At 44.9% G+C, this 21,094-nt stretch overlaps 1 protein-coding gene and 3 pseudogenes across 1 annotated transcript in view; 2 read left to right on the top strand and 2 right to left on the bottom strand.

Annotated features, from left to right (window-relative positions):
* Positions 1-20,697, bottom strand: part of LOC101714266 (3-galactosyl-N-acetylglucosaminide 4-alpha-L-fucosyltransferase FUT3) — a 38,424-nt gene extending 17,727 nt beyond the window's left edge. Inside the window, exon 1 of the mRNA XM_004866067.3 lies at positions 18,426-20,697. The gene's annotated coding sequence lies outside the window, so the exon portion shown is untranslated. The remainder of the gene's footprint in view (positions 1-18,425) is intronic.
* Positions 1,884-3,891, bottom strand: LOC101713921 (F-box/WD repeat-containing protein 11 pseudogene; annotated as a pseudogene).
* Positions 4,110-5,990, top strand: LOC101713570 (biogenesis of lysosome-related organelles complex 1 subunit 4-like; annotated as a pseudogene).
* On the top strand, positions 10,540-11,542 carry LOC101708754 (calcineurin B homologous protein 1 pseudogene; annotated as a pseudogene).
* Positions 20,698-21,094: the final 397 nt, after the last annotated feature.

Consider the following 21,094-nt stretch of genomic DNA (forward strand, 5'->3'; position numbering starts at 1 on the left):
TCATCAATACCTACTTTGAGAATGTGTATTTTTTTTAATTGACATTACTTAAGAATTTATTGGACAAAAGTCAAACTTTTTATTTTTTATTAAGCACATTGCACAGTACAAAGCTGTAATGAATAATATCTGTACAATTTAACAGTTTCAATAGCTGTTCAGACACAAATTTATTTCAAACAGATAACTGGGAAACATAATTAATTACAAGTTAAAATTAGACTATCCAAGTGCTTTAAAACATTAATATAGCAGTAATTTACAGTTGCTCAATTATGGTTAGCAAAATAAAGTTCAGACTATGGCCAGGAATTACTTCTGTAATCCCAGAAAGTCGGAATTCCTTGGGTGCCAAAGTCCCCATGGATAATTTAGTAGGCACAGTTCAAAGATTGTGTGCATATTCAAAGGCCATGGTTTCCTAAGGAGCAAGAAGAACTTCTATATTAATCGTTCAAAAACAAAAATAATCTATTCGTTCAGAAAAATCGCCTCTGCCTCTCCTCCCTTTCCCCTGGGCCTTCCTAGCCAGTTTGACGTGAAAGCTGTAACATGAAGAGCAGTCAAAGTCAAGTTGCTTTCACAACCACTGTTAAGCTTACAGCATCCACCTTACAAATGGAGGTTTAATTTTTACACTTTTGAGGCTCAACCTCGCAAAAACAGAAATTAGTAAGATATGAGCAAGAAGGATATATTTAAGAAAAATTGAAAAGGCAAAAGAAAACCTAAAAAGCAAGACTAACTCAACAAACAAATCACACGCACACACATTGATCCCCACACCCTTCTCAATGCAAAGGACGGACAGAGCCCAGGGGCCTTTCCTAGGAGTAGAGTTTGCTTCTTCTAGAAGAGGGGGTGTTCACAGGAGGTGGCTTATTAGTCCTTTAAAACGGGATTGACATTCCTTGCTCAGTGGTTTCGCTCCTTGCTGCTCAAGCGCAAGGACCCAAGTTCAATCCCCAGTACCAAAAAAAAACCCCTAAACCTAATACTGAAGGAGGAAAAGGGAACAGTGACCGAATGGCAACATCCTTCCCATACATGATCAAAGTAACAGTGCTATTCTAGGCTCGGGCTGCAGAGCACTTGAGAGCTTTGAGATCCTGCAGGGGCCGCAGCAATGGGTAAGAGCAGAGCTGACTGGGATGGGACTTCTGGGCCTGGGCTTGGCCCCACTCAGGAAAGCCCTGCCCTCCACACAGCCCTCCAGAGCAGTGTGACCTGCGCTATAGGCTCCAGCACAACCCTGGGCCCTGTGGCCCCTGAGAGGGCCAGGCTGGGAACTCCAGAGTGGGAGGCCCTGTCCATAGGGCCTTCTCATTCTTCCCTTCTCGGGCTTACTACTACGCAGAATGATGGCTTTTGACAAAGAAGCTGAATGAATCCTATGGGAAGTGACCACTAGTACTCAGGAGTATTTATGAGGAAAATAACAACAAAAATATTTAAGGTACCTCTCTATTGCATATCCTACACAACAAATAAAACATTTCTGTGTCAAACTTTAGAAGTTAGATTTTATAACAAGATTCCCATTAAAAACAATACACACACACACACAATGACAGCAACAAAATAAAAACACTGTGTGAATACTCCAGGAAGGGTTCTAGGTCATCCACATCAATCCTAAGTCCAAAGACAATCTGGATTAATGTCTCAGGCACAGGGGCCCCAACTCCAGCAATCTTGAGGTTAAACTGTTATGTACATTATAGCTACATGTGGATATAATTTTTTTTTTTTTTGGCACCGGCGATCAAACTCGGGACCTTGTGCTTGCAAGGCAGGTGCTGGAACCACTGAGCTAAATCCCCAGCCCCGTGGATACAATATTTTTAATTACGAGGTAAGCACGGATAAAGGTGTTACTCTACCAAATATCAGGAGAGGACTGGGAGCAAAGAACAGTTAATAAAAGAAAAGAGACATATTACCTGTAGAGAGATTATATAACTGGCTGATAGTTCTTTAAATTAAAAGAAACTAGTACAGAAAAAAAGTGTAATCCAAAAAATATTGCTAAAACAATCCAGAGAGATTTTTCCTTTGTCCACCGTGTATATTCCTAATACAAGTCAAAATTCATAATGACTTGGACAGTCAAAAGGAGAATGCTAACTTCTGAAAGGAAAGCCCTGGACATTCTGGGTAGGTGTCTGGGACCCAAAATTTCACTGAAGACGAATGCTGCTTCTTAATATCAGACCAAAGTGCAAAGCATTATAAATTAGAGGCCAAGTCTTCTTTCTTTCTTTTTTTTTTTTTTTGGTACCAGGGATCAAACTCGGCCTTGTGCTTTCGAGGCAGGCAATGGAACCACTGAGCTAAATCCCAGGACCCTCTAGTCTTCTCTTGATGGTCAATCTACTTCTGTAAAACAGACTGTTATGTTCCTTTATATGAACAATTTACATTTGAAGCATGATTTTTTTCATGGATGGGGGTAGGAAGTGGGCTTCTGTTCTACTGGAAGTTGGTGAAGCTAAAGTATCCTTCTCAAAGTAGATCCCGGATCAGAGGTGAGAAATGTCAGTACTTGAAGAGTGAGTCTGCTTTGCATCTACCCAGGGTCTAGAACCAGTCCAACTTCATAACTCAGCTGTGAATGAACTCCCATAGGCATTTGGTAACCATGTAGCCAGTAGTTGAAGACTAGGAAACCCTGAAAAGGGTGAAAGTGCAGACTGTTATCTGGAGGTTTAAGTGTATGTTCTGGAGGGAGAACAGGTCTCATTCTGGGCACCAGGAGGCACATTTAAGAAATCCCGAATCAAAATAGTGTCATCATGGGAGCTGCTGATGATTTGAAACCATCAAACTGTAATCAAAACACACAATCAGAATGTTCCACCAAGGTGTGCAAACACAATGTGCTTGCTGGGGCTCGAGGTTCAAGGGCAGCTTCTAAGTCCCAAACTTTAATTTTCCCATCATAGGCCTTGCTGACAATTCTCTTATTATCAAACCGGATGCATCGGACCAATTCTTCATGCCTCTCTAGGACTCTTAAGCAGGCACTACATTCGATATCCCAAAGCCTGATGGTGTTTTCTGACGATCCACTGACCACCAGGCGGTCCCTGTACGGGAGACAGGCAATGCCTCACCTGTGCCCATTGAGAGTGTGCACAAATTCACAGGTGCTCCAGACTTTGATGGTCCTGTTTCCAGAGGTGGAGATGACATACTTATCGTCAAAGTCTACTACATTGACAGCAGCACGGTAGCCAACCAGGACTCGGCATAGAGTGATATCAGCAGCAGAGCCCTACCCCACACAGCAATGGAGCATTCCTTGGAAAAAGTCACTGCCAGTCCATTGGTGAAGTACAAGTGCAGCACAGCCTCATTGTGATGGATCAATGTGTTAAGAACTTTGCCTGTGTTCACATCTCAGAGTCTCACTGTAGATTCTGAAGAGCCAGTTACAATGACACGTTCATCATACTGGAGACAGAGGACAGAGCCTGTGCTCCCTGTTAACACTTTTAAACACTCCAGGCTAGTTTTATCCCAGATCTTAATAGAATTATCTTGTAAGCCACTGATAATTTTTTCATCATCACACTGTAAACAGTAGGCACCTTTACTATTTTCAGAGGAGCGCTGAATCCTCTGCAAATTGTGTCATCCACAACGCCAGTTAGATTCTGTAGTCTCTATGTCCTGAATAATCTTTGGGTATAATGACCTATAAAATGAATTGGGAGGGCCATCTGTGGGTCTGGTTTTTGTTTTTGTTTTTCTTTGGTACTGGGATCAAACTCAGGACCTTGGGCTTGCAAGGCAGGCAGTGGCGCCACTGAGCTAAATCCCCAGCCCTCTGTGTTCTGAATTAAAAGGTACCGATCCCACCCTCTTCTTTCTGAAAGTCCTTTCCATAGAAGATCATTGTGTACCATTCATTCAATAAGCTTCTTCCAAAGCATTCCTTCTGAGATCACTCGCTGCCATTCTCTGCATACCAGCTCTGCTGCACACAGAGATCTGGCATCCAGGTAGGAAAGAATGTTTTCTGCTATGTGATCTAAACCTTGCCCTGGTAACTCAGTGATAAAATCCTGCTGCAACATGGGCTTCAGGTAAGAGTTAATCTGCCCATGCTGGTAATGACACATTCGTGAAGTAAGATGCTCCACAAATTCCACTTGATCTGATTCAGATCACTGGTCAAAATATTTAATACACAAGTCATTTTCTTTTCTTTTCTTTTTTTTTTTTTTTGGTACCAGGGATCGAACTCGGGTCCTTGCTCTTGCGCAGCAGGCGGCGAAACCACTGAGCTAAATCCCTGCCCCCACAAGTCATTTTCTTTTTGATAGATGGCCTCTTTCTGGAGACAATCACAAATGATTACTTATCGTGAGCTCCATCGTCTTGTCCTCAGTCACTGAGTCAGGCTCCCTGGCATCTCCTGGAGCCCTGCCTTGCTTCCTCATGCAGCAGTGAACAGCCCAGGCCGAGGAGGCAATGGTGGAGGTGGCTGAGAACTTGTATTCTAATAAGATGGAAACCATAGAAGAAAAAAAGAGATTCCTGGATACATATGAATTACCAAAGCTGAATTAAGAAGATATAAAAATTCTAAATAAAGCAATATCAATCAATGAAATTGTTGATGTAATAAAAACCTGCCCACAAAGAAAGCCCAGACCCTGACAGATTCATTGCTGAATTCTACAAGAAATTTAGTGAAGACCTCCTGCTACTTCTCAAATTCTTCAACAAAAGTGAAAGGGAAGCAAGCTCCAAAATTCATCCCTGGAAGCAAGTATTACTCTGAAACCAAAACCAGAGAAAGATCCAACCAAAAATGGGAACTACAGGCCAATCTCCCTAATGAACATAGTCGTAAAAGTCCTCAAAAAATATTGACAAACAGAATGCAGCAAATCATCAAGAAGATTATACACCATGACCAAGTAGGATTCATCCCAGGGATGCAGGGATGGTTCAACATGCAAATCAATAAATGTAATATACCATATTAACAGTGCCCAGGACAAAAACCACATGATCATCTCAGTAGATGCAGAAAAGCATTTGACAAGGTCCAACATCCACTCGTGATTAAAACTCTACAGAACAAAACAAAACAAAAAACCCCCAAAACTCTACAGAAGCCGGAGATTTAGCTCAGTGGTTTCGCCGCCTGCTGCGCAAGCGCAAGGACCCAAATTCGATCCCCGGTACAAAAAAAAAAAAAAAAAAAAAAAACTCTACAGAAAACTGGATTAGATGGTCTTTATCTCAATCTGATAAAAGCCATCTATGTCAAACCAACACCCAACATCACACTAAATGGACAAAAACTGAAAGCTTTCACTCTAAAATCAGGAACAAGGGGGCGCCGCACCAGAAGCTGTGTCGCAGAGCCACAGCAGCCCCTCGGAGCCCTGGGAGGAAGTGGCCGCCTAGGACGGCTCTCCCAGCCGCGACCTGTCCTCGCTGCGCCGCGCCGCCGCGGGCTACACCGCCTGCCTGCTTCCCCGGGCGAAGGGCGCGGCCCGAGGTGGAGGCCCTGGACGCCAGCCTCGAAGACCCTCTAGCCAGAGTGGAGGAGTTCTTGGGCATGCTGGAAATGATCCGTGGCGACTCGTTGCAAGTGGTCAGCGAAGTCGTGTCCCGGGTCTGCGCCAAGGCCGGGGAGATGAGGCGCATCTACGGCCAGATCGACAAGCTCGAGGCCTTTATGCGCATGGTGGGCGGCAGCGTGGCCAGGATGGAGGAACAGGTCGCCAGGGACGTGGCAGAGCTGGGGACCTTCCCTAGGGCCTTCAAAAAGCTCCTGCACACCATCAGTGTGCTCTCCTTGTTTAACAAGTCGTCCCCCACGAGGACACAGCACACCACCTATGAGCCACCAGCCCTGTTTCGTACCTAAGACCACTTCCGCTGTTGCAACAGGCCCCTGCTCTGATCCGCGGACCCCTACTGCAAGAGGACCCAGAGGAGCCTCTTAGCTTGAGTAGTAATTAAAAATTTTATTAATTAATGCTTGAGAGTATGTTATTTTAAAGTTTATTTTCTCAGTATCTTCGTTATTTCACATGAGAAGTATAGACTTTTTTTTTTTTTTGGTACCGGGGATCAAACTCCAGACCTTGGGTTTTCGAGGCAGGCAGCAGAACCACTGAGCTAAATCCCTAGTCCCTAAGTATAGACTTTTTTATGTCTTCCAATTCTACTTTGAAAGCTGCTTGGATGGTGGCGTGCACCTGTACTTCCAGCTAGGCGGGAGGATTGCCTGAGCTCAGGAGTTTGAGCCCAGGCTAGACTGCCTCGTGACACCTTGCCTCCAAAACAAGAAAGAAAAGATTCAGTGGAAGCTGCTTGGTGGGGGGAGTGGAGACGCAAAATGAATGAGCGCATATATATGATGTGGTAGAACTCTTATTTTTATGGATTTTTCTAATCAACAGTATTACCCTTTCAAGATTTATATATATGCATATATATATATATATATATATATATTTTGGCATTGGGGATCAAATTCGGGTCCTTGCACCTACAGGGCAGGCAGAGAAACCACTGGGCTAAATCACTGACCCTAAGATTTATATGTTTATATAATCATGAGAAAAATGAGCCAGTAAAGCTTTATTATTATTCAAAAAGTAAATAAATAAAATCAGGAATAAGACAAGGGTGTCCACTGTCACCACTCTTATTCAATATGGTTCTGAAAACACTAGCCAGAGCAATTACACAAGAGAAAAAAATACAAGAACTAAGGATAGGAAAAGAAGTTAAATTATCATTATTTGCAGATGCATGATTCTCTACATAGAAGACTTCGAAAACTCCACTAAGAGACTTCTAGAGTTAATAACCAAATCCAGTAGCATAGCTGGATACAAAGTCAACACTCAAATATCAATAGCATTCCTGTACACAAATAGCAAACTGATTGAGAGAGAAATTAGGGAATAGTACCTTTCACAATAGCATGCAAAAGAGAGAGAGAGAGAGAGAGAGAGCTAAGAATCAACCTAAAAAGGGAAGTAAAAGACCTTTACATGAAAACTACAGTACTCTGGAAAAGGAGATTGAAGAGGATATCAGAAAATGGAAAGATATCCCTTGTTCTTGGGTAGGAAGAACCAATAGAGTGAAAATGGTCATACTTCCAAAATTGTTATGCAGATTTAATGCAATTCCAATCAAAATACCAATAGCATATCTCACAGAATTAGAGAAAACAATCCTTAAATTCATTTGGAATCAGAAGAGACCTAGAATAGCAAAAGCAATTCTGGGCAACAAAGGCAAGGCAGGGGGCATCACAATCCTGGACTTGAAATTATACTACAAAGCTACTGTGATTAAAAAAAAAAAAAAAACAACAGGACCGGGGATTTAGCTCAGTGGTTTCGCTGCCTGCTGCACAAGTGCAAGGACCCAACTTCAATCCCTGGTACCAAAAAAAACCCACAACAGCATGGTACCGGTAACAAAACAAAACAAAAAACAAACCCCGAGGATCAGTGGAACAGATTAGAAGATGCAGAAACAACTCCAAACATACTCAGTCACATTATCATTGACAAAGGAGTCAAACACCTTCACTGGAGGAAAGATAGCCTCTTCAATAAATGGTGCTGGGAAAACTGGCTTCCCACAGGCTGACGATCAAATAAATGAAGCAGTTTGGCCCCTGGGACAGAGGCAAAGACCCCTAGTTACCCACACCCAGAAGAATGTCTACTGAAAAGTTAACTAAAGCAGTCTCCATACTAGAATCAAAGCTCTCCACTACAATCACATGCAAACCTCAACAGAAAACAACCAACCAGACAAAAACAGAAACTTGGGAAAACAAGCCAACAAAATGCATTCAAAAACTCCCAATGCCCGAAAGTTGATCCATGAGGCATCCAAAGGGAGGAAACCAAAAGCCACACAACCAAATTATTTGCAGTGACATGAGGCTGGCGGGGGGGTGGGGGGGTAGATAAAAAAACAGATCAATAAGTCATTTAGCAAGCTCACCGAAGATATCAGTCAACAGATAGTGGGCCAAATAAAATGATCAGTGAGGTTACAGGAGATGCTAATTAAAAGCTAGCAGAGCTAAACAGAACAATGCAGCAGTGATCCATGTGAGAACCAGAAGTCAGGGCTGTTGCTAGTGACCGATTACCACATTCCTGCTTGCTGGAAGCACCAGTGGTACTGCTTGACTGTCCCACACGGTGGCTTGTACCACTGATGCCACAAATAGATCCAATCACTTGTATTGGCCTTTTTACTAATAAAATTAATTAAAAGTGTGTAAGTGGACCAAATCTAGTTAGTGGCTTGAATTTGAATAATTACTGTCCAAATGTAAATTAATACTATTCATACCCCTTAAAATGTATTATAATAAGCAACAAATATATTTCATTAAATTAAAAGAAATTTATTTCTGTGAATTTCTATAAAACATCTTATACACAAAGGCAGATGATTGGTGCAGTGTGCAAACGTCATAATGCGTTTGGCCTTTTTTGGCCACTGTGACAGCCATGTTTTCATACAGGTACCACTGGCGGTTCAACCCACTAGGATGATCAAGCTACTAATTTTTTTCTTTTTGCAGTACTGGGGATCAAACTCAGGACCTTGTGCTTGCAAGGCAGGCACAGTGCCACTGAGCCAAACCCCCGGCCACCTGGGATGATCAAGTTAAAATCAGAGCCAGCTGGCAGGAAGACAAATTACAGCCCCGTCATGAACATGTTAATGAGAAATATGTTAACAACAATAAAAGATCATGAGCAATGGGTCTGACAGCTACTAGATGACCCAAAGAAGACAGGTCTAAGATTAATTGGAATTTAGGGTTGGGTTAAAATAGCAATAAAAACCCTACCAACTAAGAAAACCCCAAGTCCAGATCAATTCACTGCAGAATTCTACAAAAATTCAGGGAAGACCTAACTCCAGTACTCCTTAAACTCTTTGATCAAAGAAAATGGATGGAGTACTCCCCAAATCATTCCTGGAAGCTAGAATTACCCTAATTTCAAAACCAGTAAGGATCCATATGAAAAAGAGAACTATAAACCAATCTCTTTAATGAATAGAGATACAAACAACCTCAACAAGGTACTGGTAAACAGAATGCAATGAATCATCAAAAAGATCATGCATCACGAACAAATAGGCTTCATCCCAGGGATGCAGGGCTGGTTCAACATATGCAAATCAATAAATACACTACAATACAGAAGGAAGGACAAAAATCACAGAGTCATCTAAATAGACACAGAAAAAGCCTTTGAAAAAAATCCAACATCCCTTCACATAAAAATATTGAAGAAAACATGTATTGAAAGACTTTATCTCAATCTGATAAAAGCCATATTAAATGGGGGAAAACCTAAAGCTTTCCTTCTAAAATCAGGAAGAAAACACGTATGTCCATTGTCACCACTCCTGTTCAACATAGCACTGGAAACACAAGCAAAAGCAATTAGGCAAGAAAAAGAAATAAAATAATGGATATGTATAGGGAAGGAAGAGGTCAAATGATCATTATTTGCAGAGTACATGATCTTCTACATAGAAGATGCCCCAAAAATCTACCAAACAATTCTTAGAATCAATAACCAAATTCAGTAATGTGGCAGGATACAAAATCAACAAATAAAAATCAATAGTGTTCCTGTACACTAATAATGAAACCCACTGAGGAAAAAAAATAGGAAAAATACCATTCACAATAGCACCAAGAAAAATACTTAAGAATTAACCTAAATAAGGAAGTGAAAGACCTCTACACTGACAATGACAGTACTCTGAAAAAGGAAATTGCAGTGAACATCAGAAAATGGAAAGATGGCTGGGTGTGGTGGTGCACGCCTGTATTCGCAGCAGTAGAGAGGCTGAGGCAGGAGGATCACTGAGAGTTCGAGGGCAGCCTGGGCTACAAAGTGAGTCCAGGGTCAACCTGGATTACACAGTGAGATCCTGTCTCAAGAAAAAAAAAACCACAAAATGGAAAGATGTCTCTTTTTCCTGGATAAGCAGAACCAATGTAGTCAAAACAGCCATACTTCCAAAACCAATATACAGATTTAACACAATCCTAATCAAAAATGCCAACAGCATTCTTCACAGAACTGGAGAAAACAACCCTAAAATTCATATGGAACCAGAAGAGACCCAGAATAACAAAAGCAGTCTGGGTAACAAGAGGAAAGTGAGAGACATTACAATTCCATGCTTGAAGTTACATTACAAAGCCACTGTGATAAAAACAGCACGATAGTGGCACCAAAACAGACATGAGGTCAATGGAACAGGATAGAGGATGCAGAAACAATCGTGGGCACATTCATCTATTTGTTGTTTGGCAAAAGCGCAAAGAACATTCATTGGAAGAAAGACAGCTTCCTTAATGAGGGAAGGGAGAGAGGATGAGAGAAGGAATTAAGATGTGTTCTGTACACGCACCAACTCCACTCAAAGAGTGTAAGCATGATATGCTGAAAATATGTACTAATAAAAATTTTAAAATAGAAAGACAAGCCCTTCTTGACCCCTAGCCCTTTCTTCCCTTCTTCTCTCCCTACTGCCGCCGTCGCTTCAGGCGCCGCCACTCCCGGAGGAGCTCCTGGCACGGGAATGGGGTCTCGGGCCTCCACGTTACTGAGGGACGAAGAAGCTCGAAGAGCTTGAGGAGATCAAGAAAGAGATCGGGTTTTCCCACAGTCAGATCACTCACCTCTACAGCCGATTCACCAGCTTGTACAAAGGAGAAAACGGGACCCTCAGCCGGGAAGATTTCCAGAGGATCAACCATCAACTTGCCATCAACCCCCTGGGGCACCGGATCATCAATGCCTTCTTTCCAGAGGGAGATGACCAGGTAAATTTCCGTGGATTCATGAGAACTTTGGCTCATTTCCGACCCATTGAGGATAATGAAAAGAGCAAAGATGTGAATGGGCCAGAACCACTCAACAGCAGAAGCAACAAACTACACTTTGCTTTTCGGCTGTACGATCTGGATAAAGATAACAAGATCTCCTGTGACAAGCTGTTACAGGTGCTATGCATGATGGCTGGCGTGAACATCTCAGATGAACAGCTGGGCAGCATTGCAGACAGGACCATTCAGGAGGCTGACCAGGATGGGGACAGTGCCATATCTTTCACAGAATTTGTCAAGGTTTTGGAGAAGGTGGATGTAGAACAGAAAATGAGCATCCGGTTTCTTCACTAAAGGACACAGACCAAACTATTCCTTGCTGTCTAGTATTTAAGAACTGGAACTTCGAGAGTCCTCCTGACCACCCATCCCACCTCTATCCCATCTCTTCCCTTCTCCCGAAGTACCACTGCTGTTGCATGATGACCCCACATGTTTGCCCATCCAGACCCACCCTGTGTATAAACCTGCCTTACAGAAGGGTTCACCTGGCCTCTTTCTGTTCTGTAGCTGTCCACCACCTCTTTATTTCTCAGCACCATCTTTCCTTCTTGTGCTGAGAAACACCACCCATCCATCCAGTCCGAGAAGGGGAGAGGGAATCATGCCTGGATTGGGCCAGCAGACCTCTCGCTGTGTGGACATGTAGCTGTGCTGCCTTCGCTGCAGCAAGGTTCCATTGTCCTCGTGTGCATCCTTGCCTTTCCATTTCCTTGTCATCCAGCCTGCCATCCTGCTGACCCTCACAGTGCACCCTGTTCTACTTGGCGCCCGAAGCTATGCCTGTTAAATCTGTTTCTGACTTGGCAGGATAGTTCTGTGGTCTGGCAGTTTTATCTACCTTCCCTCTTAAATGGGTCTCCAGGATGCTGCCTTTCTAGGAACATTTCAGGAGCCAACACTTCTCTTGGAAGAATGTGACCCTCTCGTCTCTTGCACTGTTTGTCATCAAAGGGCTTCTAGGTGGAAATGACCTTGAAAGGTCACCTTGGTGGCTTGCCCAGGTCACTATACCTCTGGCTTCTGATTCTCAGCGTATGCACCTACATGGCTTCTCTGATGAGTGCTGTGCAGGTCTGCTTGGCTTTGGGTCACCGTCACCACCAGAGTGGCTGCAGAGTTGTTGGGACCGTCTCGTGGCTCTTTGAGCAAAGAAACCAGGAGCCCCTTAGCACCTCCTGCACTCACACTGCAGCATGGCGTATGCCTCAGTGTGATGACAGGAAGATCTCTCCCTTTACATTTCCAAGTAGAGCAGCTAGTGTCACAGAAGTGCCTAACTTATCCCAGTCCAAGAGAATTAAAGATTAGCCTCAATGTCCTGAAGTTCTACACAAAATTCTTGTTTTGGGGTGTTTTTTTTTGCGGGGGGGGGTTGGTACTGGTGATCGAACTCAGGACCTTGCGCATGTGAGGCAGGCAAGGCACTAGAGTTAAATCCCCAGCCCACAAAATTCTTTATGAATTTTACACTTGGCAGTTGTTAATGCGGAAGCCATAGTCAGCTCCTACTACAGCCCAAAGCATTGAATGTATTGTCTTTGCTGGCTGGTTACATGACCCTCCTAGCTCCTGTCTGGACCACTGCTCATCCCTTGGGGACAAGGGGTCTGGCACTAGTGGCACTGAGGTCATTAAGTGAGCCAGAGCAATTTCTCTGCCAAAGCCAGCTTAGACCCCATTGAATCAGGCCATTGCCGTCTTCCGTTTTGTGAGTCCCTTCGTCCATACATCTGCCCTTGGCTGACTCTGTAACTGGCTGCTTGCTTGCTTGTTCCCTTGCTGTCCGAGATGTGTGAACAGTTCTTTAGGAGAGGAACTGCTAAAAAATACCAGTGCAAAGGGATGAACAAAGGTGGGGAACAGGAGTGGCCAGGCTGGGTGGCGTAAGTATAAATGCACGAGAAATTCTTTGTGAGGTATTGTTGTGTCCAGATCGCGAAGTCCCAAAGACCCCCAGGAAGCCGTTTTCGATGTAAGCACACGAGGGTCGTTTATTTAAGCTCGAGCAGGGACTCTCAACTGTCACCGATGCAGCGGGTCAAGATTGAGAGTCTTGACTCTAAAACATTAGGGGTTTTTATAGAGGTTACAGCAAGGCGTGGGGTTTTGAAAAGGCGCGGGGTTTCAAATCACATGCAAATCACGCAATTGGCTAGCATTTAGCAAGTTTTGAAAGTTTAAACCTAATTGGCTGGGCCTTGCGCGCTGAACTGCAAACGGCTGCTCAAGTCATCGAAAAGAACATCTGGGATACTGGGGTTTTGGGGTAATTACTGATTAGCTGTTGCAGGCCATCGAGAAGAGCATCTGGGACATTGAGGCAGCTACCGATTAGCTGTCGCTAGGCTAGTTGTTAGGGGACTGCTGGACATTATCACAAGCAGGTGGCCAAAGTGCATCTTGTGGGTTTTTTTGGAACTAGAATTTATGTCCAGGCCACCTTTACTCTAAAATGGGGCCAAAATTTTAAAATGGAGTCGCTCAGGTCTCACATTCCCCCCTTCTCATGATGTTATAGAGGACCAATCATGGGCCTCTGGGGGTTAATTTTATTAGGTCTGTAGAGACTGGCTGGTATTGGGACCTGAGTACCATCAGCTGTACAGTGTTAATGTATTTTCCGATGAACGAGACTCTGGCAACACTACAGCTAGACGACTCAAACAGCAACGGGTCTTGGTTAAATTTGTTGGAATATAATTAACGGTTATTTTTTTTTTATAGGTATAAAACCGTCTTGTGGGCAGGGAGATATGGCAATTGTTAAACACAATTTTTTGTTTTATATGGCAGGACATCTCTTTTGACCGTTTTATCTTCAAACATTTGGTTGTATAATTTTCATACATAGCACATTTAGTTTTGTTTGACATAATTACATTGGGTGTATATAATTTGACAGCATTTTTAGGTTTACAGCAGGTGTCATGTCTCTAATTATAACTATCTAGGTAAGTAAGATTTTTTTTTTTTGGATGTCCTTAAATAGGGTATAGGGTCATATTAATTTTAAAGAGGTGTATACCGGAATGAGACAGCTTTTCAGCACATAATGGAAATTTACATCAACATTTAAGGAGAATTCAGACAAGTCAAGCGAGTTAGCCAATTGAATCTATATATTTTTGTGTGTGTGATCTAGTCTTTTTGGGGGCAATAATGTCAGTGTCTCAGAGAATATTATCATTAAGGTGAAACATCTCTAATCCATTTTAGTCTTAGCTTTTGGTCACCTGGTTGGCTGATAACCGTTTATTTGTCTTTTTTGATGTCTACGGGGGGTCTTGTTTTTAGATGGTTGTGATGTATCTAGGCAGAATGTCTAGCCACCTTTACCGCCAAGGGAGTTGACAGGACAGCAGGAACCAGTCCCTTTTAACGAGGTTTTAGGGTCTTGGAATCAAACCTGTGAATTAAAACCAAATCTCTCGGCTTATAGGGTAAAGGTTGTAAAGGGTTTTTTTTTTGGACTAGTCATCATTTTTTTTTTTTGGTAATGTCTCATGTAGCTCTGACTGAAGCTGATGAACTGCTTTTAAGGATTTAAGGAGTCAAAGGTGGGAAAATTTTTTTTTAATTTTATATCTATTAATGGAATGATTGGGGGAGATCGCCCATAAACAATCTGGAAGGGGGCCAGATTGAGGGGAGGCTTGGGAGTGCACCTCATTCGGAGGAGGGCAAAAGGGAGAAGCTCTACCCAACCTAATTCAGTCTCCAAGCATAATTTAGTCAGAATCTCTTTTTAAGTTTGATTTGTTTTTTCTATCTGTCTTGAACTTTGAGGCCTATAGGCACAGTGTAGGTTCTACTTTATTTCAAGGATATTACTAATTAACTTAGATATCTTAGCCATAAAGGCTGGACCATTGTCGGACCCCAGAGCTAAGGGCAAACCAAAATGGGGAACTATTTTTGTCAGGAGCCTTTTAACTGTTACTTCTGTTGTCTTTTTTTTAGTGGGGTATGCTTTCACCCATCCTGAAAATGTATCTACAAAAACTAGCAGGTATTTGTACCCATACATGTCCAGCTTTATTTCAGCAAAGTCCAACTCCCAATGTTCTCCTGGAGTTAGTCCTCTGTGTTGGACCCCAGGGGGCCCAGTTACCCAATTAGCATTTACCTTGAGGCAGGTGGGGCATCATCTCACCATGTCCTGGGCCTTTTGGGCTAATCCCTGGCTGACAAAATGGTGTCGTAAGGTAGCCATCATCCTTTTTTTTAAATTCCAGAGCCTTAGTTAAAGCAATCCGCTCAGCCCTCTGTGCTGAAGTCCCTTGAGGTAGCCCCTGTTCCCATTTTACCTGTTGGTCCTGGTTGACCACCGCTGCTCCAGCATACCACACACCATCCCGAATGAAACTGCACCCATCAGTATAGAACGTTATCTCTGTGTGGGGGAGGGCCTGGTCCGTCAAGTCTGGACGTCCTCCCCTCGAGTTTTTGAGAGTCTCGCGGCAATCATGGATGGGCATTTGTTCGTCAGATTTTGGGAGTAGAGTAGCCGGATTGAGGCCAGCGGTGGTGGCAAACTTAATGTGTGGCTGTTTTAATAAGAGTCCTTGATATTGTAACAGTCTGGCATTAGACAGCCATTTGCTAGGTGAGCTGTTTAACAAGGGCTCAATGGCATGGGGAGTGATCAAAGTTAAATCCTGTCCAAAGGTCAATTTGTCAGCCTCTCGGGTTAAAGCAGCTGCTGCTGTTATTGTCCTCAAACAATTAGGCCACCCTTGGGCCACCGGGTCGAGCTTTTTTGAGAGGTACGTCACAGGCCGCTTTCATGGCCCCAAAAGCTGAGTAATCACTCCCTTAGCCACCCCATTTTTCTCTGTCACATACAAGGTAAAGGCCTTGTTTAATTCTGGCAATGCCAGGGCTGGTGCTGATGCAAGTTCAGTCTTAAGCAATTGAAATGTCTGCTGGCAAGCCTCAGTCTATTCGAGGGGTGTATTTCCTCCCGCAGTGGCCTCATGTAGGGGTTTGACAATCTCAGAAAAGCCAGGAATCTAAATCCTGCAATAGCCAACTGCCCCTAGGAACTCTCGCACCTGTTTTTATGAGCCTGGCTTCAGAATCTGGAGAATTGCAGATACTCTCGATTCTGCCAGCCTCTTTTTTCTCTTTTTAAGAATATAGCCCAAGTAGGTTACCTCGATCAGGCAGAGTAGAGCTTTTTTTCAGGACACCTGATATCCCAGTTTCTGGAGGGCTTTCAGGAGGCCCTTGGTGGCTGCAATGCATTTTTTATCAGTTGAAGTCGTCACCAGGAGGTCATCAACATACTGAAGAATAGTCACGTGGGGAAACACTTTTTTTTCCCTCTTGCAGATCTTTGCTGAGAGCTTTTCCAAACAGAGTGGGGAGTTTTTGAATCCCTGCGGCAGCCGGGTCTATGTCAGCTGTCCGGTTGTTCCGGTGTCTGGGTCAGTCCATTCGAAGGCAAAGAGGGGCTGGCTCACAGGTGCTAGAGGCAGGCTGAAAATGCATCTTTAAGGTCTAATACTGAGTACCACACAGGACCGGGAGGGACGAGACTCAACACAGTATAGGGGTTTGGTACTGTTGGGTGAACAGTCTCCACCTGGCTGTTTACTTTTTATAAATCTTGTACCTGTCTGAAGTCTGAGGTGTCAGGCTTTTTTACGGGAAGCAGTGGTGTATTCCAGGCTGTCTAGCAAGGGATCAAGATGCTGGCTTTCTGGAGTCAGTGGATGTGTTTGGAGATCTCCACCTTGGCCTCACCAATCTTTTTTTTTTTATTTTTTTCTGTATTCCTTTCAGATAAAACCTCTATCTGCCAAGGCTGTAATGTTCTCCTTTTTTATCTTTTTAACCATTTTATCCTCAAAAGGATCTCTATTGTTAAACACCTTTATCGCCACACTCATCAACTTTTTTTTATTCTCTCTCTCAAATCCTTTCATCCGCTGCAGTTTCTTTCTAATATCTGGGGCCGACTGAGTAACAAAAGCCAAATTAATTGCCTGTCGATTTGTAGGGGCATCTGGGTCAATTGGAGTATACGTATGGTATGTTTTCAACAGACGCTCCAGAAAGGCAGAAGGGGATTTCTCAGGTCCTTGAAGGACCTTGCTTACCTTGCTCAAATTGGTAGTCTTTCGAGTGGCTCCCCTCAAGCCAGCTAGGAGATGCTGACGGTAGTTTTGGAGAGCTTCTCTCCCGCCCCAGGAATTAACTTGTCATGGGGAACGGGTGGACAGAAGTTGTGCCTCAATACGGGCCCGGTGTTGTTCATCAAGTGGGCCCTCTGTTCTTCCCAACACTGATTTTATGGCTTGCCCTTGGATCCTTTCTCTTTTCTCGGAGGTAAAAAAAAAGGGCTTGGAGAAGTTGTTAACAATCATCTCAGGTGGGCTGATGGGTGAACAAGACAGTTTCTAACAGGTTAATTAAATCCCTAGGGTTATCAGAGAATTTGGCGTGCTGAGTACGCTAGTTGTAAAGGTCACTGGTGGCGAAGGGCCAGTAATGATGAGGCTGGTTACCATGTTCATCAGGAGGCCCTATCGCTCTCAGCGGGAAAACAGTAGAGTCCGCTAGCGAGACGGCGCGCCGGTGGCGAGTGTTCTGGGCGGGGCCATCCCCGCTGCCCGCACCCGGTGCCGGCCCCTCCTCCCCTGCTCTGGCGGGGGCCGGGACCTCTCTCCCCGCCTGTTGTTGTGGGGGAGTAAAGAGAGAGTTGAAAGCGGGGGAAAGGAGATCTTCCTCGGTTCCTCCTTGGAGGACCGGGTAAAGCGGCGTGGTCTCGGTTTGCCTTTTTCCGTCGCGCTCCCTGGGAGTCTTCTCACAGGCTGTCAGGATTACCTCCGGCTGCTGTTTCTGTGGAGGCAGAAAGGGCTTGACCCATGGGGGTGGGTTACAGATTAGACTCTCCCAAGTGACAGTGTAGGGGACCTGATCAGGATGTCCGGTGTAGGGACGGAAAACAGCTCCACGGACCCTCCATGTGATCTGCAAATCAAAAGTTCCCTCGGGGGCAGGGGGCCATCCCTTCTCAAAGGAAGGCCACTCCGAGCTACACAGGGTGACAAGTCTAGACTTTTTTATCTCTAAATTTAGACTATGAGCGCGCTCCCTAACCTCTCCAAAGTGGTCCATCATGAGGGACAGGGGGGTGGTCGCAGTCTGTCTCATCGTCTCAGTCCAAGTCACCACAATAAACAGACAACACAACAGCAGGAAAAAGCAAGACAAAATTGTCCTCCACCCAATTGGAGGCAACACCAAAAAAAATGGGACTTCGGCCTCACGCCGTACTGCGGGAGCAACCCGCACCGTCCCCCTAGGAGTCTCACAGACTCGTACTCATGGGGCACTTTTGTCCCCTCCTGACGGATCCGGAACGTCTTCCAGGAATCCCGGGTCAGCGGCCCTCGCAGCACGTCCGCCTAGACCATTGCCCGACCTACTCAGAATTGGGCCCCCTGGAATGCAGACAAACAAGGAGACACCAGACACTCACCAGTCAGTGTCGACCCTCCAGTACAGAGATCCTGAGGGTCTTGGGGATCCTGGACGAGCCCCCAAATGTTGTGTCCAGATCGCGAAGTCCCAAAGACCCCCAGGAAGCCGTTTTCGATGTAAGCACACGAGGGTCGTTTATTTAAGCTCGAGCAGGGACTCTCAACTGTCACCGATGCAGCGGGTCAAGATTGAGAGTCTTGACTCTAAAACATCAGGGGTTTTTATAGAGGTTACAGCAAGGCGTGGGGTTTTGAAAAGGCGCGGGGTTTCAAATCACATGCAAATCACACAATTGGCTAGCATTTAGCAAGTTTTGAAAGTTTAAACCTAATTGGCTGGGCCTTGCGCGCTGAACTGCAAACGGCTGCTCAAGTCATCGAAAAGAACATCTGGGATACTGGGGTATTGGGGTAACTACTGATTAGCTGTTGCAGGCCAACGAGAAGAGCATCTGGGACATTGAGGCAGCTACCGATTAGCTGTCGCTAGGCTAGTTGTTAGGGGACTGCTGAACATTATCACAGGCAGGTGGCCAAAGTGCATCTTGTGGGTTTTTTTGGAACTAGAATTTATGTCCAGGCCACCTTTACTCTAAAATGGGGCCAAAATTTTAAAATGGAGTCACTCAGGTCTCACAGTATCACTCTGGCTTCATGATCAACATGAAGTAATACAGGAATTATGTAAAAGGGAAGAACTGTATGATAGTGACCTGTTAGGAGTCAGAAGGTCCTTGGTTTGTACATTTAAAGTTCCTAAGATTATGGCTTTCCCCCTGCTTGGCTGTATAGCACACTGTTTTAATCCACAGTTGTGCCTTACTGTCCCATTAAAATTGTATTGTTCATTCTGTCAATAAATACTAGTGGTTAAAATAAAATAGAAAGACAAGAAGAATCCAAATCTGAAATTAATGAAAGGGAAAAAATTATAAATATCAGAGCAGAAATTAATAAAAATTAAGACTAAAAAAGTATGTACAAATGATCACTGAATAGAGTTGGTTCTATTGCTGGGTGTGGTGGAGCACACCTGTCATCCCAGCACTCTGGAGGGTGAGGCAGGAGGGTCACAAGTTCCAGCCCAACCTGGACACCTGTGTGCCTTAGGAAGATCCTGTCCCTAAACAGAAAACTTAAAAAGGGCTAGCCAATTGTGAGATGGGAAGCCTGGGATGAGATGTTACCCAATCCTGACATCAAAATATTTTCCCTAAAAAATTTGATAAATGCTCCTTTTTTTCTGCTTATTTTGGAGACAGGGTCTTGGTTAGTTGCCCAGGTAGGCCACAAACTGGAAATCCTCTTGTCTCAGCATACTGAGTGCTGGGAAGATAGGTGTGCACCACCAACCAAGCTAAAAGTGCCACTTTGGTGGGATACCATGGAGAAAACAAGACACACACAGGACACACACACTCACACAAACACCCTGCATCCCAAGCCTTCTCCTCCCAGCAACAGAAGCAGAGAGAATTTGAGGGTGGGAAGACTGAGTCCACCCAGGAGGCTCTGGGGGTCCCAGGAACAGGTTTCTATCCAGAGCTTACCCAGGAGGGAGGCGACACTAGCGTGTCCTGGCTTGGCAAACCCACCAGGACCTCTGTCCTCTTCCCTGCCCTGTCTACCTGGACCCTGGAAGAACCCAGCTGGTGACCCAGACTGCTGCCCAGCCCCAGGCCCCTCCTTGATCGCTGGACCCCAGTGTCCTTGGGAGCAGCTGGGCTGCTGGCTGGGGCAGAGAAGAGATGGGGAGAGGCCCGGCCTAGAGGGCCCCCTGCATGCTGGGGTGGGTGGGAATCTTTCCTGACCAGCTCTTACCTGGGGCAAGGACAAGGGACAGCTGCTTCCTGGGGCGCTGATGGAGCAAACAGGAGAAGGAAGGAGGAAGCATGGCCACACCCAATGCCTAGCTCAGTCCAGCTCCCTGTACCATTGGTCAGGTGACCGGGAGGGGGGGTGCCATTGTGTACAAAGTTCGCCTCTCACACAGCCAATTGCAGGGCTGTCCTCATTCATCCCAGTTAAACTCAGTAGGAGTGCTGTCCAAAGTTCAAGGCCCCACCCTGGCGTTATGACAGGTTGTGTGGCCTTAGGCCACAAGTGAAAAGTTGCAGTGGAACCAGTGGTTCTCAGAGTGGGTTCCACTGGGGGTCCCAGGGTTCCTTGGGATGCAGGACAGAAGCAGCATCCTCACCTTTCCACCTTTGCTTCTGCCTGATCCTATCCTCTCCTTCTGTCCATCCAGGCACAGCCTGCTGCATACCAGAGCCCGAGGAGACAGTGGGAAGGAAGTGGGCAAGACAGTTGGAGCACTGGATGAGCTTGGCCACCAGAGGAATGGATTCCAGATCTTCAGGTCTGTACAGAAACGCAGAGGTGCCCAGGTCCCTTGTGTGACAGGGAGACGATTTCCACAGAACCTGCACATCCTCCCGTAGACACCAAGCGTCTGTAGACGGCATGCAGTGGGTAACACATTGTAAATGGTATGAAAACATTTATTTTAAGGCAGGTGTTCCCAACCTTTTTGGCACCAACTATTCATTTTGTGGAAGACAGTTTTTCCATGGACCAGAAGGCAGGGATGGTTTTGAGATGGAGGCGAAGCACCCGACTCTCCTATTTTTCTGTGATGGCTGGAGGAGGGCGTGGCTTGGCCAGCGGC

The sequence above is a fragment of the Heterocephalus glaber genome, unplaced genomic scaffold (genome assembly GCF_053883595.1).
Source record: "Heterocephalus glaber isolate CG9 unplaced genomic scaffold, H.glaber_assembly_v1.0 deba00001760, whole genome shotgun sequence".
In the NCBI taxonomy this organism is placed as follows: Eukaryota; Metazoa; Chordata; class Mammalia; order Rodentia; family Bathyergidae; genus Heterocephalus; species Heterocephalus glaber.